Source organism: Lissotriton helveticus, chromosome 3_1 (assembly GCF_964261635.1).
Source record: "Lissotriton helveticus chromosome 3_1, aLisHel1.1, whole genome shotgun sequence".
Lineage (NCBI taxonomy): Eukaryota > Metazoa > Chordata > Amphibia > Caudata > Salamandridae > Lissotriton > Lissotriton helveticus.
This window is the reverse complement of record NC_136061.1, coordinates 1,688,300,251-1,688,317,142: the sequence shown is the minus strand read 5'-3', so window position 1 is coordinate 1,688,317,142 and position 16,892 is coordinate 1,688,300,251.

Sequence of the window (16,892 nt, the reverse complement as noted above, 5' to 3'; positions counted from 1 at the left end):
CCTTGTCAGGCTCTTTGTCCCCTGGACCTGGAAGAGAAAGACAACATACGTTGTAAGCCAGATACTGAGTTCACATACTTAACCAAGAAGTTAATATTTGATCTCAAATTAAGTACTGCCATAGGAAAATAGATCATAAACCACTGAAAGTTCCACAGTGCACATGTGAAAAGCTTTGCACCTGTTAAAATGACACTATGAATGCCTGCACTTCCAATGTTCATGCGCATTGGAAGTAAAATGTACAAAGCTGGAGAGCCAATGCCGCATAATTTGTTTGGCAGATTTCTGTTAAGACAAGTATGCATGCCTCTCCACTATCTCCCCCAAGTCAAGGGAGAGATATAGGACAACAGGTAATCTGCCCCTGACCAGGGCAGGAAAAGGACTACCACCTCACTCTTCAAACACATATACCCTAGCCCCTCAGCCTCTAAGGCTTGGATGTTTTTACACATTTCTCCTCACCAGAATTGCCAAACGACTGGTAAGCAGTTATTGGACCTGCCTTCTCTAAGGTTGGGGGAAAATGGGTTTGTTTTGTTCCTTCCCCAGTCTTGCCTAACACCCAGTCAATGATGGGTCTTGGACCCCAAGCATCCTTGCCTTGATACTAGCATGGGAGAAAATACCCTTTCCTACACTCACATTGTTGAGATGTGATGGTACCTTTCCAAACAAAACTTCACTCCTTCCCCAAAGATTTGGTAATTCTGCCCAACTATGCATTGTAGGACCTTTATTCACAACCGCCCAATGGTAATGGGAGAAACATGCCTCTCTTACCCATTGCTAACATATTGGACCCCATACATTATATGGCTCTTGTCTTGCCCAAATGAAGGGGAATTGTTCTCTGCCACCGCATTGATGAAGTACAGGAGGGCTTTACATTTAAGCACATCTTGCCCTGCCCAAGGGTGAAATGGAGAAATCCCCCACCATCCCGCAGACAGGTTTCCCCCTTACTTACCCCATTGTGCAAGGTAGGTGTGTTAATATCATAACCTCTCCCTTGAGCCAGGGTTAGGTGGAATGGTATGGATACCTACAACACTCTCCCCATTAAGCAAAGTGGTGAGTTATAAAAATACTACAATCACTCATTTTTCTTTTAATCTCTACTTATGTTGACAAACAGTGAATACTGTCAACAATTAAAAACAAAACTAATACCGTTGGTTTGCTTTTTGAGTTAAGAAACAGCCATGCATTGCCAACATTGTGGGAAAGATATAAAAAGGGGAGTGGTGGGGCAATGTGACAAAAAGGTTGGCTGCAGGTGATGTTGATATCGCATAGCAAGGCTGGTGTGGAGGTTGAAGGTGATATAGAGAGTTGGCAGGGGCAGGGCACCGAAACTGCAGGTGATGGGGAACACATTTGGGCTGCAGGTAGGATGGAGGACTATGCATAGTAGCCTTCGGCAAAAGGCCAGCTTATATGCAGCAGTTGCAGCCAGAAATGCTATAGAGAAGGCATTGTACACAGAGGATCTACTAGGGGCAGTGGTTGCATAGTAAACCTGTAGAGCAAAGGCAGGTCAGCACACAGAGGGTCTACAGGAGCCAGGCATGCATACACACAGAAGGGTTTTATTAAACAGATGAAATGAAGAAGATGGACAGGCCAGCAAAAAGATGAGCATGTAGGTAGGGTCTGCAGGGCACACACCACCATCGCACACCCAATTAACCAATGTCATACAGCAACACACCCATAACCATTCATCCACACAACACACATCATGCACAAACTCACCCATCATCATATACCAACAAAGGTAATAACATACATTCACAGATCTATCATCATACATTCACACAACCACATCATATATCAATACATCCACCTTTACATAGTCTCATATATCACATTATTTGATAAAATACCTATCATCACTCGCTAATATAGCTGTATGGCAATATTTTGTAGGCCATAACATCAGACGTCATTACAGAAGAAGTATCATAACATCTCAAAAATGTATTCTTTTCAGGTAGGTGGATTTTGTAGATACAGAACTGACTATAGGGACAAAAGTTATAGGCAAATTAAAAAATAGTTTTAAAGTTTGGAATAGCAAATCAACCATAACAAATAGTGGTAACATATTTTCATTGTATAGCTAAGTGATTTCAAAGTCAGTCAACCATACATTATTCATTCTTCGACAGTGTATATTGCTACAAAAAATGTAGGGAAATTCTGGAAATAAAAAGCAGCACTTTGTAAACCTCAAGTTTATTTAGAAATTTCCTATTGCACTGTAAAATCACTATTTAACATGGGTACACGCCCAGGCGTACACAGGTGGTTAATATATTGTAAATAGAAGTTTTCGAACAAGCCTAAGATTTAAGCCACAGCCTCCAAATTGTTTGACATGGAGCAGTGCTTGTGTTCATAGCTTTACTGTTTGGCAAAGTGTGCACCATATAACTTGAACCATACTGAGCCAGAATTGTTGCTGCCAACTTTGGGAAATATTTACAAGCCTCTATTGCCACCACTGCATCACTTTTTCTGACGTTGTGGTGGTGCTAGGTAGTTTGCCTGATTACCAAGGCAGCGTTAAGCCACTCAGGAGTATATTTACAAGTCCAAATTGCCACCACAAAGTCACTTTTAGTGACGCTGTGGTGGCGATAGGGTCTTCGCCTTATTTACAAGGCAGCATTGAGACTTTACGTGGCTTAATGCTTCCTTGTAAATAAGGCACTGTTTCACGCTGCACTTAGCATGAAAGGGGAGGGCAATGGGAGTTTGCAGTGGGCGTTCCACCGCAACACCCTTTGTTTTTGACGCTACCCCCCATTTACAAGGGTGGCGTAAATAGGAGACAGTGACAAATTTAAGACCAGTGAAAGACTCATGTACCCACTCACAGTCTCACTCATAGACCCACACACCCACTTACTGAACCAGTCGGACATTTAGGTTGTCAGTGATAGACCCACAGAGAGACTTATGCACTCACTCACAGACCAACTCAGACACTCTTGCACCCACTCACTCACCCACTCAGACACCCACTTAGACACTCATGTACCCAATTACAGATCCAGTCAGACAGCTATATACCTATTTAAAATTGCACTAAGGCACTATTGAACTTACTCACAGATTGAGTGGTAAACTTATGCAACCAATCACCGACCCATTGCGACATTGGTGCACCCACTCATAGAGACAGTCATGCAGTTTGTTACAGAAGCATTAATAGACTGACGCACCGTCTTACAGTTTCACTCAAATACTTATATAGTGAAAGAGGGACTTACTGATACAGTTATTGATTACACTGAAAAAGTTATACACTGTGTTATAGAGATATTAAGGCAGTTTTACATGCTATAATACAGTCATTTAGATAGTAATGTGTTTAGTTGTTTGGTTATAATCCATTTTGCAGTTATACATTTTTAATGTGATGGTGGCTATTGAATGTATGCATTTGTTTTGTCATTTCACCTACTCACTGCAAATGCGGCTACCGATATCATCGCAATGCCCATCTTCACTACGAAAATGAAAAATCAGTTTAGATAATTTTTTAAATAAAAACTCCCAACAAAAAAATGACTTTAAACAGTGCAGTAATAAACCCCTAGTGTCTAAAATATTGTAAAATGTGTGCATATATGTGTTTTACACCTCTTAAAAAAAGCACGATCATCACTGTTACTGCCTTCATCGCAACTCCCGGCATTATCGCAAAAACAGGAAGTAGGGTTCAAACACAGTTTTTTAAAAAGTTCCTACAAATATAGGTGAACGAACATGTTCTTTTAGTTAGTAAGGTGTGTATTGTAAAAGTTAGAATGCATTTTTAAAGTTCTAATTAATTAATGTGATGGTGGTTGTTGAATGTTTGCATTTGTTTTATGATTTCGTGATGTGATCAGAATAATCGCGATGTCTCCACAAATTTCAAGAATTCCCTCAAAAAATCATTTAACAAGAAAATTAACAACATTTTGGGCTCTTGGGTGACTCTGACAAGAGCCTTTGTGTCGACTGTATAAGACAGCTACATAAAAGACTGTATGCAAAGTTTCAGGTTGCCTTCAAACACACTGTTCCCTTTGTCTGTAAAGTGAACTTCATCACTTCTATATATTCCATGCATGCAGATTCTTCTTGTAGATAGAGCCCATGTTATGGTCTCTGAGAAAAGCAGAAACTGTTTCATTAACGTGTTTCCTGGCTTTGTCAATCTTTGGACAGAATTGATTTGACCACTTGCATTTCTGTATTTGGCATAGTGTAGAGGAAACACCACATAATTTCTGCAAAGGTATCCTTCATGAGGATATCCAGCCCTACTCCAGTCAATGTGTCTAGGTCATTGCCACAACAGTGCACAATCAGGAGGTGAGGAGTTTGGAAATCCACAATCGTTTTAACCAAAGCCACCAGCTGATAAAACTTCAACCCTCTCTAGCCAAGCCAATTAATCTCAACATTTGGCCACCCTAAGTTTTGGTCAATACCTTTGTTTTTGCAACCTCTTTAGTCCAATAGACATAGCTGTAGCCCACAATCCACACTCTAAGCATTTTGTAGGAAGGAGGAGTAGCACACAGGAGAGGTCCGCAGCCGAATATCAGAGTTGGTACTATGAAAGACATGTGTGCTGCTGGTTTGAAAAAAAATCAAAATGTGATTGGATGGAAGGAATATGCCGGTGAATAAAAATAGGTTGCATTGCAAAACACCACATTGAATAGGTTTTTTTCACAAAACCATCAGACAAACTCAAATATAAACTCTACATTTCTAAAAACTAGTGTACGCTATTACGTAAACTCTGTCTATATATATAAGACTTCCTCAAAAACATGCACCTTTCACAATGTCACTGCGGGTATCCCGACGTCGTTGCAAATATAAAAAAAAACTAAAAAAAAAATCCTAATCTTATTGATGTACTGAGGAAAATATCAAGGTTATAAAATGACATTTTATAGAGCCATTTTAGAAAGAATATGTAATTAAAAACCTTAAAAATTCAATAAAAAATATGATAGGTTACATGGACATTATAGTTAGAATACAGCATTTAAAACATCTTAGAAATAAAAAGAAATAAAGGTTACACCAACGTTATAGTTAAGAAATGGAATTAAAATAACCTTACAAATTCACTGAAGAAAATAAAGGTTACAGAGACGTCATAGTTAGGCTCATGTACAAAACCAGTGAAAGTCAGCAGTTATAGTTAGCTGAGTTAGCGATAACTTGCACCCCAGCACTGCACTGCATCAGTCATGACATGGTCAGTGACATCACTGACTGGTCTGTGAGTGGGTGCATGAGTCGCTGAATGAGTCTGTGAGTGGGAACATGAGTATCTAAGTGGGGCTGTGAGTGAGTGCATGTGAGAAACGGGGTGATTGTTGCAGTGCCCCCACACTTTTTGGCAGTGTGTTATGCAACTTTAACTGTGGTGCACCAGGTCCCTGCAAACCAGGTTCCCAGTACCAGTGTCCTTTCCCTAAAAATGTACCACGATTTGCACAACTTCAGCTACCCATGTAAAACCCTAGTAAATGGTTCCCCTGGTACCTAGGGCATGTGTACTGCAAACGGTCCACTGGGGCTGCAGCAAGAATGTTTCCTCCCCAGAGACCCTCGTACAGACAATGCAAACTGCCCCTGGAGGCTGTGTGTCTTGGTGCAGAGAAAATCAAAGAGTTGAAATGGCAACAGCCCTGTGTGCCATGCCCTCACACACTGCATGAGATATAGGTAAGGCGCCCCTTGTGCAGACCTAACAGCCCCAAGGCAGGGTGCACTATATCCCATTTGTGGACATACCAGCATGAGCGGATATGACCCTGCAATATCTGAGCCATTCTTGGATATCATAAGTGTACAGGGAAGCCATAAAGAGTACATGTCATTTTGCATTTCCTAGCTCCATCATGGCTTCCCTGTACCCTAAGATGTTTGATACCAAGGACCTTGTCTTAATATATACCCACAGATGCAAGTGTGGGATTTATAAATAGATGCTCATAGGATAACCTTTAGAGGGTCCCCTGCAAACATACCAATTACTGGTGTGGTCTCTGACCAATCATAGTCAGTCTGCCACCATCAGACATGTGTCTGACCTCATGGAGTGAGAGCCTGTTCTCTCAGAGGCCAGAAACAAAGCCTGATCTGGGTGGAGGTGCTTCACACTTCCTCCAGGTCAGAATGGTTTTAGAGGATGGGAATCCTAAAATGCGTTGCCAACTTCAAGTTCAGCCCAGGCTTACCCAAATAGTGGGCCCCCTGTCCTGTTCCACATTTGATGGGTGGATAGGTGGGAAAACTAGTTAGTTGAGGAGGAGTGTCCACATTCAGCCAGCACTACCCCTAAGGTGTGGCAGGTGATGTGAAAAACCCCTCTACTGAAAATTCACTATCTTGAGATCGTGGAGACACAACCTATCAAGGCAAGGGTTATGTTATGTTATGTTATGTTACTATGTATTTATTAAGCGCTCGTACGCCCGGGGGCTTCATGGCGCTATAGAAAGGAACACAACACAGCAATTTAAAATGAAAGCAAAAAGATCTCAGCAATAGGCCTGCGAAAACAACCAAGTCTTAAGAGAGTGTCTAAAATTGAGAAGGTTGCCACTCAATTTCAACTCCAGGGGAAGGGAATTCCAAAAGGTGGCCGCCAGATGGTCAAAGCAGCTGCCACCTAAGCGTTTACTTTTATAGGAGGGGACAGTCAATAAAGACTTTTGAGCGGAACGTAGGTTTCGCGGAGGGGTATATCTGAGAAACAGATCTTTTATAAATTTAGGGCCAGTGTTTCGTAAAGATTTAAAAAGGATGCAGCCAGTCTTAAATGCCACACGCTGCGCAACCGGAAGCCAATGTAAATACTTCAACCCGTGTCTAATAGATTGTCTGTTAGGGAGTCCCAGAATCAGTCTAGCAGCCTGATTCTGGACCCGCTGAAGACGTTTTAACTCTCCAATTTGGAGCCCCAGATAGAGACTGTTGGAGAAATCCAAACGAGATAGAACCAGAGCAATCATGACCTGAATAAGGGCAGCCTGTGAAAGAAAGCAGGCGATTTTTCTTATCTTTTTTAACTGAAAGAAGCTAGAGGACACCACCGCGCCTACTTGTCTTTTCAAAGAAAGATCTTCGCTAATTAGTACCCCCAAACTTTTAACTGTGGACGATCTGACCGGTGGGGTCCCCATGCTAGATGGCCAAAAGCATGGGCTCCAGCTTAACACACTCTGTCCAGGCAACACCAGCTCGGTCTTGCCTGGATTAAGTTTCAGATGGTTACAACTCATCCAAGCCTGAATGTGTGCCATGGTGTTTTGGAATTCTTCCACCGAATCCCTGGTGTTCAAAGGAAAAATAAGTTGAAGATCGTCCGCATAGTTAAAGATGGTCACTTTCGCCTTTCTTAGGGAGTACAATAGCGGGCGGAGGTACAGATTAAAAAGTAGAGGTGACAAGGATGAACCCTGGGGTACTCCGCAAGTGGTGGGACAAGTGGGAGCAGTGAAAGGACCCAGCCTTACGGATTGGGTACGGCCCGTGATAAATGAGCGGATCCAGCTCAATGCAGGTCCCCTAAGGCCAGCCTGTTCGACACGGTTGATCAAGATGGTATAGTCAACCGTGTCGAACGCTGCCGAAAGGTCCAGTAAAACCAGGGCCTGGTGAATCCTATTATCCGCGTTCCGCCTCAGGGTATTTTGTACCGCCAGAATGACTGCTTCAAGCTTGGTTGAATTCGAGATAATCTGTTTCCTCAATGAATTTGGACATGTTAGCACAGACATGGGCCTCCAATAGCTTCGCACAATACGGCAGCAATGAAATAGGCCTATAATTTAACGGGTCAAGGGGGTCGGCTCCTGCCTTCTTAATAAGGGGAATAAGTAAAGCCTTTTTAAGGTTATCAGGGACCTTACCCTGTAAGAGAGAACTATTTAACAGAGGTAAGATGCCCTCAGGAATGACAGTGCCAATCTCTCTCAGGATGTACGGGGGACAGATATCATCAGGTGAGCCCGATTTGACACGACTAAACAGTTTAGAAAGGGTATCACCATCAATAGCGGGAAAAGATTCCAACGTCTCACAGTTATAATACGTGTCATCCAACAGAGAGGTAGGCAGAACCGTGGAAATACTAAGTTTTATAGTATGAATTTTATTGAGGAAGAAGGAGTTCAGCGAGTTGCAGAGGTCCTGAGTGGGAGCGACCAAAGGTGTAGTTCTGTCACTGCCACTGAGACCATCAACAATATTGAACAGCTCCTTAGATTTATTCTGAGAGTTCATTATTTTCTCTGAGAAGTAGTCAGATTTATGTTTCAGGACAAGTTTCTGATACACTTTCCGAGCCTTGCAGTAATTGGCTTTATCTTGTGCCAAATAGCCAGCTCGCCATTTCCGTTCCATTTGACGAACTTCTAGTTTTTGGGATTTCAAGTGTGATGTATACCACTTGTGTGCGTCATTGAAGCGAGAGCGGGGGAAGTTAGAGCAGGGAGCATAGGTGTCTGCTGCCTGGTGTAGCCAGTTGGAATAGGCTTCTTCAATGCCATCGATGTCCTGAGGCATAAGAGGGAGAGAAAGCTTCAGAGACTCCAAGAAAGCTGAAGTGTCAACGTTCTTCCACAGTCTGACTTTCCCACCTGTAAGAAATGGCTGCTTTTTGCTCCTCGCAATGGCGAGAGTGAAATGTATCAAAAAATGGTACGACCAAATACAGGGGGTAATAGAACAAACCGACAAGGGAATATTCTGAGACCATATCTGGTCCAGATGGTAGCCTTTATTATGGGTTGGCAGATGAATCTGTTGAGTTAAATTTAGATCTAGTAAAACCTCTTTCAATGCGGCTGCCTGGGTGTCCAAATCAGTGGCATCAAGCCAGAGATTAAAATCACCCAGCAGCACAATATTTTTATAATTAATAATAAGAGGCGCAAGATGTTCTGCTAATGAAACAGAAAATGTGGGCATTTTTTGAGGAGGGCGATAAATGAGAATCATAAGTAATGCACCACTATCAGTATCCATTTTAAAAGCAATATTTTCTGACCCAACAAGGTCAAGAGAAGGTAATAGCGAGAACTTATAGCAATTACGAATAATAGCTGCTACTCCTCCACCCCTTTTGACAGCAGGTCTGTTGGCATTTAGGATGTAATAATCAGAAGGGACGGCAGCCAGGATATGTGGTAATGAATCAGCATTAAGCCAGGTCTCCGTGAGGAGCAAAATATCAGGTTGCTCCGTTTTTAACATGAAGAATACGTCCATATGATGCTTAGCCATTGACCTGGTGTTCAAATAGTAGCATTTAAGCATCGTATCAGGTTTCGATGACAACTGAGGGGGACGACAGGGTTTAAAATGTAAATCATTACCAGCAATGTACTTGGGTTTCAAAATACCATAGATGGCAGCACGATTAAGTATGTGCGGTGGAAGTGGAGGGCATAAACTATCTGACGGTTTTAACAGCAGCAGGTCCTGGGAAGAATAGGTATATAAACGACCAGGGGTACTAGCCCCAGGCTCCAGTCGGCCGCGGACGGGCGCAGACGGGCTTGACTTAAGCGCGACTTCGGCGCGCATTCGTCGCGCCCGCTGCGCTCCTGGAAACACATTAAGTTTTATGCCCTGCCTCCCGGAATGACTAGACCGCTAGCTCCGGTCTAGCCCCACCCAAGATGGCGCCTCGCCTCGCCCTCCACACAAACGGCACCAGCCGTGGTGGAACGGGGCGGGGTACAGGTGAAAATTCGGCACAGTCGGTAAATGGCAGTGAGTGCAATCAATTTTACTTTTAAAATCACAGGCATAAAATATTATGCAGCGCTGACACCTAGATCGTGCCAGTACTGCAGCATTCACCAAGCATTGACTGCGCGCTACTAGCAAGGCTAAAGGTTCCCAGAGAGCTGAGATGCTGCCACCAACCTCACGTTCTCGAGGAGCCCTGGGCTTCTGATCGTTTTATGCCCTGCCTCCCGGAATGACTAGACCGCTAGCTCCGGTCTAGCCCCACCCAAGATGGCGCCTCGCCTCGCCCTCCACACAAACGGCACCAGCCGCGGTGGAACGGGGCGGGGTACAGGTGAAAATTCGGCACAGTCGGTAAATGGCAGTGAGTGCAATCAATTTTACTTTTAAAATCACAGGCATAAAATATTATGCAGCGCTGACACCTAGATCGTGCCATTACTGCAGCATTCACCAAGCATTGACTGCGCGCTACTAGCAAGGCTAAAGGTTCCCAGAGAGCTGAGATGCTGCCACCAACCTCACGTTGGTAATGGTAATGTCTCTTCCCACAGGAAGTAGTCACTTAGAGGGTGTAGGCACCCTGTAGGTAGGTAGCCCATAGGCTACCACCTGTCGCCCCCTGTAACTACCCTAAATTCAGTATTTATGTGGCATCTTTAGACCTTGAACTCAGATTTGGCAGACAAGAAGTAGACAAGGGCATATAATACATGCAGCCCAAGAAACTGAAGCCCTACTTCAGAAGAAATTGGCGCCAAACCATGCTTGCTTCCTCTAGGACTCAACAATCAAGATGTACGATGTCGTCCTAAACCTGTGAAGACTCCAAGAACTCTGAAGCTACTCAAGCCTTTGAACAATTGCCAAGAACTTCCCACTGAGTCTGGTTTATCAGTATGCTGCTACTTGACGATTTTGATGCAGCACCCGGTAAAGAGGTACGTCAGCTCCAGAGGGTTAGATCTGTTTACCAACCAAGGCTGGAGCCAACAGGATCTACTAGAATTGAACCATACCAACACCAGTACCCCCAAAAGCAAATAGTAAGATGTAGAGTCTGTGTCGGACACCAGCAATCCCAGAATCCAGGGCCTCTCCAAGTTGCCTTCTATTGACCATAAGGACTTCTTGACGTGTGATGCCTGGCTGCCTTATTTGAGCTGCACCCGGCCCCACCGGCTCCGGTGATGATGAACCAGCCATGCTTCCGTGGTCCTGCGATGCTTGTTTCCTTCTTCCTCCAGTGGGACCCACTTGACTTAGCTCAAAGCTCTCCTGTACAGTGTCTTTCCAGGTTGCCCCCTTCACTGCAGTGCATCAACATCTTCAGCACTCTACTCCCGGCCGAATCCAGGATGCTCCAGATCTTCCGCTGCTGGAGACTTGACCTGGTCCTGCTAACAACCTGAAATGAAAACATGAGCCTTGTGAAATCATTGCCTGATTTTGCATGCATTTTTCTGCTTTCCCCCTTTGACTTCAATGACTCGTAATTGTTCCCAAAAGTGATATATTTTCCAAAACTCCGAAAAATCATGACTGCTAAAGTACCTAGTGTAGATCAAAGTTTTTGGTATTAGAAAATACACAAAAATCGATATAACTTTTTTATAAATTGGTCTCAGATGTATTCTTGAGTGTGTATCTCATTTATGGCAACTGTGAGTGCAAAAATGCTTATCACTATGCTCTGATAAGTCTAACTGCTCTCCCACACTACCACAGAAAGAACACTCATATTATTGACATGTGTGTACCATTAGGGGATCCACTGGAATTTCTGCACAGTGTACTTCATTTTAGTGCACTTTTTAAAGAGCCAGATTCCTACAGTGTGTGAATATCTGAGTGGGTCTGTGAGTGGGTAAATAAGTCTCTCAATAGGTCTGCAAATGAGTGCATGATTCTCTGAGTGGGTATGTGAGTGAGTGTGTGAGTATCTGAGTGGGTCTGTGAGTCTGAGTCGGTCTGTGAATGGGTGCATGACTATCTAAGTGGGATGCTATACAGCCTTTACAACGAAACTTTTACAACGAACTACCATTACAACGCAACTTTTACAACGCAAACCATTACAACGCATAGCGCTGGGGGGGCGCTCTAGGATAGGGAATAGGTTTAATGTACTATCCAACACCTTCCCTACTAATCACGGGGACTGGAGTTGGAATAGTAAATTAAACTATTCACTATCCAGCGCCCAAAAGCACTATGCGTTGTAAAGGTATGCGTTGTAAAACTTGCGTGTAAAGGTAGGCGTTGTAAAAGTATGCGGTGTAACGTCATACATCCAAGTGGGACTGTCAGTGGGTGTGTGAGTGTCTGAATAGGACTGTGAGAGGGTGCATGAGTTTCTGAGTGGGTTTGTGAGTGGGTGCATGAGTGTTTCAGTGGGTTTGTGAGAAAGTGTGTGTGTCTCTGAATGGGTCTATGAGTAGGTGCATGACTCTGACTGGATCTTTGAGTGGATACCTGAGTGTCTGAGTAGCTCTGTCAGTGGGTGCGTGACTCTCTCAGCGGGTTTGTGAGCAGATGCATGAGTCTCTGAGTGGGTCTGTAAGTAGATGTGTAAGTCTCTGAGGGGGTCTGTGAGTAGGTGTGTGAGTGTCTGAGTGGGTCTGGGAGTGGGTGCGTGAGTTTTTGAGTAGGTTTTGTGAGTGGGTACATAAGCCTCTGAGTAGGTCTATGAGTGGGTGTGTGAGTGTCTAGGTGCACTCTGTTTTACCCTTGTCTATTCTTTTTGGCCATTGTGGTTGTTTTTCCGCTCTCTGTTTTACCTTTCCTGCTCTTTTTGCTACCTCTATTTTGCCCTTCCTGCTCATATTTTGCCCTCGGGGTTGCCCTCTTCTGCTCTGTTTTGCCTTTCCTGCTCTTTTTTGCCTTCTGTATTGCCTTTTTTGCTTGTTTTTCTTCCCTACTCCCCTGCCTAATTTGCCCCTGGGAACCCCATCCCCAGAGGCCTGACCATGTCTCCTGGAACGCACCCAGGGCACCCAGTGTGCAGCACAGGGTCTGCGGGGGGAGCATCAAGGCCCCGTGGCCCCAGCTGACACCCCACCTCCCGCGTGAGCCGATATTGCTATTGCAGGCAGGGAGCAATAGTTTATTCTCTTTTCCTGCCCGCATGACACTGACCAGGAAAAGAGATGAAACCTCCGCTTCCAGGAAGCGGAACACTCTGACAGCTCCAGCCCACTAGATTCGAAGTGTTTGCTTTTGCTAAGGTGGGAGCTGTCACCTCTCATCAAGCAAAAGCAAACAGCTATGTCCCAGGACTGAGCACCCTGGGGCATAGCAGGAGCCAGTCTTAGGGTGTGGTTGGTACCCATGGGCCATGTATAGCTTCAGGAGGGGGTCTTGCATCCCCTCTCCTTTCTTTTTCATGGGGGCCCCGAAGAGGTGGTCCCTGTGGCCCTATGTGGTCCAAGAGGGGTGCCACACTGCCCCTCTCCCATTCCTTAAAAATGTTTGGCCCCGGGGAGTTGGGGGTCCTTGGGGCTTATAGAGCCTCAGGAGGGGGCCCCATGCATCCCTCTGTTTTTTATAAATAAAGACCCAGGGAAGTGTTGGTCCCAGGTCTCTAAGAGCATCAGGAGGCGAACCCCGTGCACCCACCTCCTTATTTAAACAATACCCAGTGAGCAGGCCCACCTGGGGGCTTTTCCCCAAAAATCACATTAGCCTGTGCTTGTTTTTTTTGTTTTTTGTTTTTGTGGATTCAAAGATCTGTTGCTATTTGTGGTGAAAATTAACAAAATAATGCTTTATGCCCTGAAGGGGCCCTGCTGGAATCCCAGCACCAGAGTTAAAGGGGGGGGGCATTCCTACACTGCCTCCCCCTTTTCTTTTTCTTAACCTTTTGTTTGGATCTTGGCTGAAGTTGAGTCTCAAGATGGCTGTCAACACATCCTGGTTGAAGTGTTATCAGCCAATTAGATCTCAGCATGAGATTGGGAGGGTTTGCAGAGCCTTTGTGTCCCTAGATATCTCAATGTGTTTTTCTTTATTATCTCCCACATTTCTGAATGGATTTACATCAATTTACAAAACAATTGCTTTTTATACCTACAACTACCTCTCTGTCAAATTTGCTGGAATTCAGTTCAGCGGTTCGGGCTGCAGCAGTGTCTAAAATCCCTAAGGGAAAACTGCATGGGGAAAACACATTCTGGGACCAGCCCTTTTTCTTGGCCCCCACTTGACAAATCACCCCAAAATTTTCAAGACAGCAGCTGACCTGAGTGTTATGCTAATTTTGATTTTTTTTTAAAAGATTTGTCAAGCAACGCCAAAGTTTTTACCAAAACAAAAAAATGTTTTTCTATGGAAACAAGTTCCTAACTCTACCTACCTACTGGCAATTGCCAGTATGTTATATATAGCATGGCATTATTAATTCAGAAACTATAACTGAAGAATTGCAAACGTTCTATGTTTTTTAAACATTAGTGTATCTTATTTCAACACCTAATTATTATGTCACTTTAATCTTTTACTGAATAAAGAAGTTGAAAGAGAACTCTGTGCTTATGCAGGCATCTCTCTTTCCAACTATTTTAGCCCCTTCAAAAATACAATACGCTTCAAATTACGAAACAGCCAGAACATTTGTAATCTGCTGGTTTCAAGTCTTCATTAACATCGCAATGCTCTGTTATAGTGATGCAGTTGATTACCAGGGAGTTAATTGGCAGGTTGCAGCTGGTGTTGAAAGTATATGTTTGAATCTGCATTTCATAATGTTTTACTGAAATAGATGAGAGAGATATGTGAGAACTCATAGACATGTGTCCTTGTTTAGCGTTCTATAGCACTAACTATCATTTCTATGACAAAAGAAAACCCCTAATTTCTTGATTTACTGCAATATGCTCTGAAGGAAATGCTTTCAGTTTTGCATCTTTGATTCCATCTAGATGGCATTTAGTGGAACCAAGCTTTTGTCATAAATTCAGAATATTAGGACTCCAGTTGCTTATTAAAGCACTGGGGAAGACAGCAGTAGCACTCTACAGAGATTAGTAAAAGACTGCTGCCTGCTGCTATGTTCACTTTACATCTCTGAATGTTTTACTGAAATCTATGAGGAAGATATTTTAGGGCTCATAGAAAATGTGTCCACATTTCTCCTTTTAAGAGTACCAATCATAATTGCTATGAAAAAAAAGAACCATCTCATTTTTTCCTTTCTAAAGGAATGGCTTTAGTTTTATTTACAGCTTTGATTCCATCAAGATGGCTTCAGGTGTGCCACACTAGTGATCTAGTTGTTTATTAGAGCACTGTGGGAAGCTGCAGTAGCACACCCGGATATTTACTGACAAACTAGTACTGTGGTTAAAAAAAAAATTCAGTCTGTATATCAGAATGTTTTGCTGATCTAAATGAGGAATATATTTGAGAACGCATAGAAAATGTGTCTTCATTTTGCTTTCCAGAACTAACAATAATTTCTATGAAAAAACAAACCCTCTCATTTTTTTATTTGTAAAGGAAAGGCTTTGAGCTTTAAAGTTTTGAATCCATTAAGAGGGGTTCAGGCATGCCACACTTCTATCATAAATACAGAGTGCTAGTGCTCTTGTTCATGAGAATACTGTGGGAAGCGCTGTTGTGGCTGTTGGAAGTACGCTTTACTCAGAATATCAGACATTATTCTCACATAACACGATAGTGTGGATTTATCAAATGTGTTCACTCATATTACCTTTTTGACCACCTTCCATAACCCTTACGAGAACATCATAAAAGAAAACATGCCCAGATTTTCAAAGGTTTGGATCAAGTTTGTGATTCTTTTTTAATGCAGGCTGGGCACAAAATATGTTTTGGGATTTACAAACCAACACAAATTGGTATTTCTATTTGATTGAAAATAAAAGTAATGCAAACAAAGATGAAGCGCTTCTTTGAATTACTCTGCATCATGGGCAGCGTCGGATTGGTAACGCGGGCATTTGGGCAAAGCCCGAGGGGCCGGTGTCCGAGTTCTGCTGTGGGCTGCTTTTTTGAACAGTCTGGGGGGCTATTTGGGTGCTGTCTCTGTTGTTCTGATACAGTCAGCGGCCCAGTGGGTGTCTGAGTGGCCTTTCTAGAGACGGATGGGCGCTAATTACCTCCGTTTGTCTCGCGGGCCGGCCCATTAATATTTACACATACAGATCGGTGGCAGGGGGCCTGAGTAGAAGTGGCCTCACTTGTTTCACCAGTGTAAACTAACGCATGTTTTTTTTAACCCCCCCTAAAGTTTTTTTATAAGATTACACCAAAGCAGTGATATGAGGAGTGTTTATGCAAATGTAGGCCGTTTTTTTTCTTTTGCGTGCCCGGGCCGATTTTCATTCCCAATCCAACCCTGATCATGGGGACATCCAATGGGTGGTACATGGGCGTTCTCATGCAACCATTAATAATTTTTGATGTAAAACCTTAGCTACTAACAATAGGGTACTATTAAAAATAATCATAATACTAATAATTTTGTAATGCAACTTGAAAGCAGTTGTTAAAAGGGAAAATACTTTTATTTTTGAGCCCTTTACTGCCTTTGCATGTATGCTGCACTGTATAGTATACATGCAAAGTGGGAAAGGTTTTACAGCTTGTCTAGGCATAGTATTTTGTACTGGAAGGGTACCCTTTCAGTACCAAATCCCTGCTGGACTGATACAGACACCCTTGCACCAAGGTGTAAATGTGTGTGCACGGCAGCCTGGTTGTACGGTGGCACTAGGAAATGAGGAGGGGGTAGAGTGCCATATCTCTGTGGATATATTGCTTTCCTGCTCATTCTCTGGCTCAGAATGCCACACAGCAAATGTGGGTGCAGCATTGTGTAAGAAGTAGGTGAATCTAGGCTCCAATATGTTTTTTCTTGTGACCCTAAAACCTGCCATTCTCTACGATGCATTCTAATTTAGTCCTGTGATGAATAGCACAACATACTGTCCACATTGGTACAAGCCAATCAAGGGAAGGTCTGAACATGCCCAATGGGATGTGCTCACCCTGACCTCCTATGTATCTTTAATCAATGTTCAGGATGTTGGGACTGTGTGTCTGAGTCCTGTAATGGGTGCCACAACATATTGTTCAGG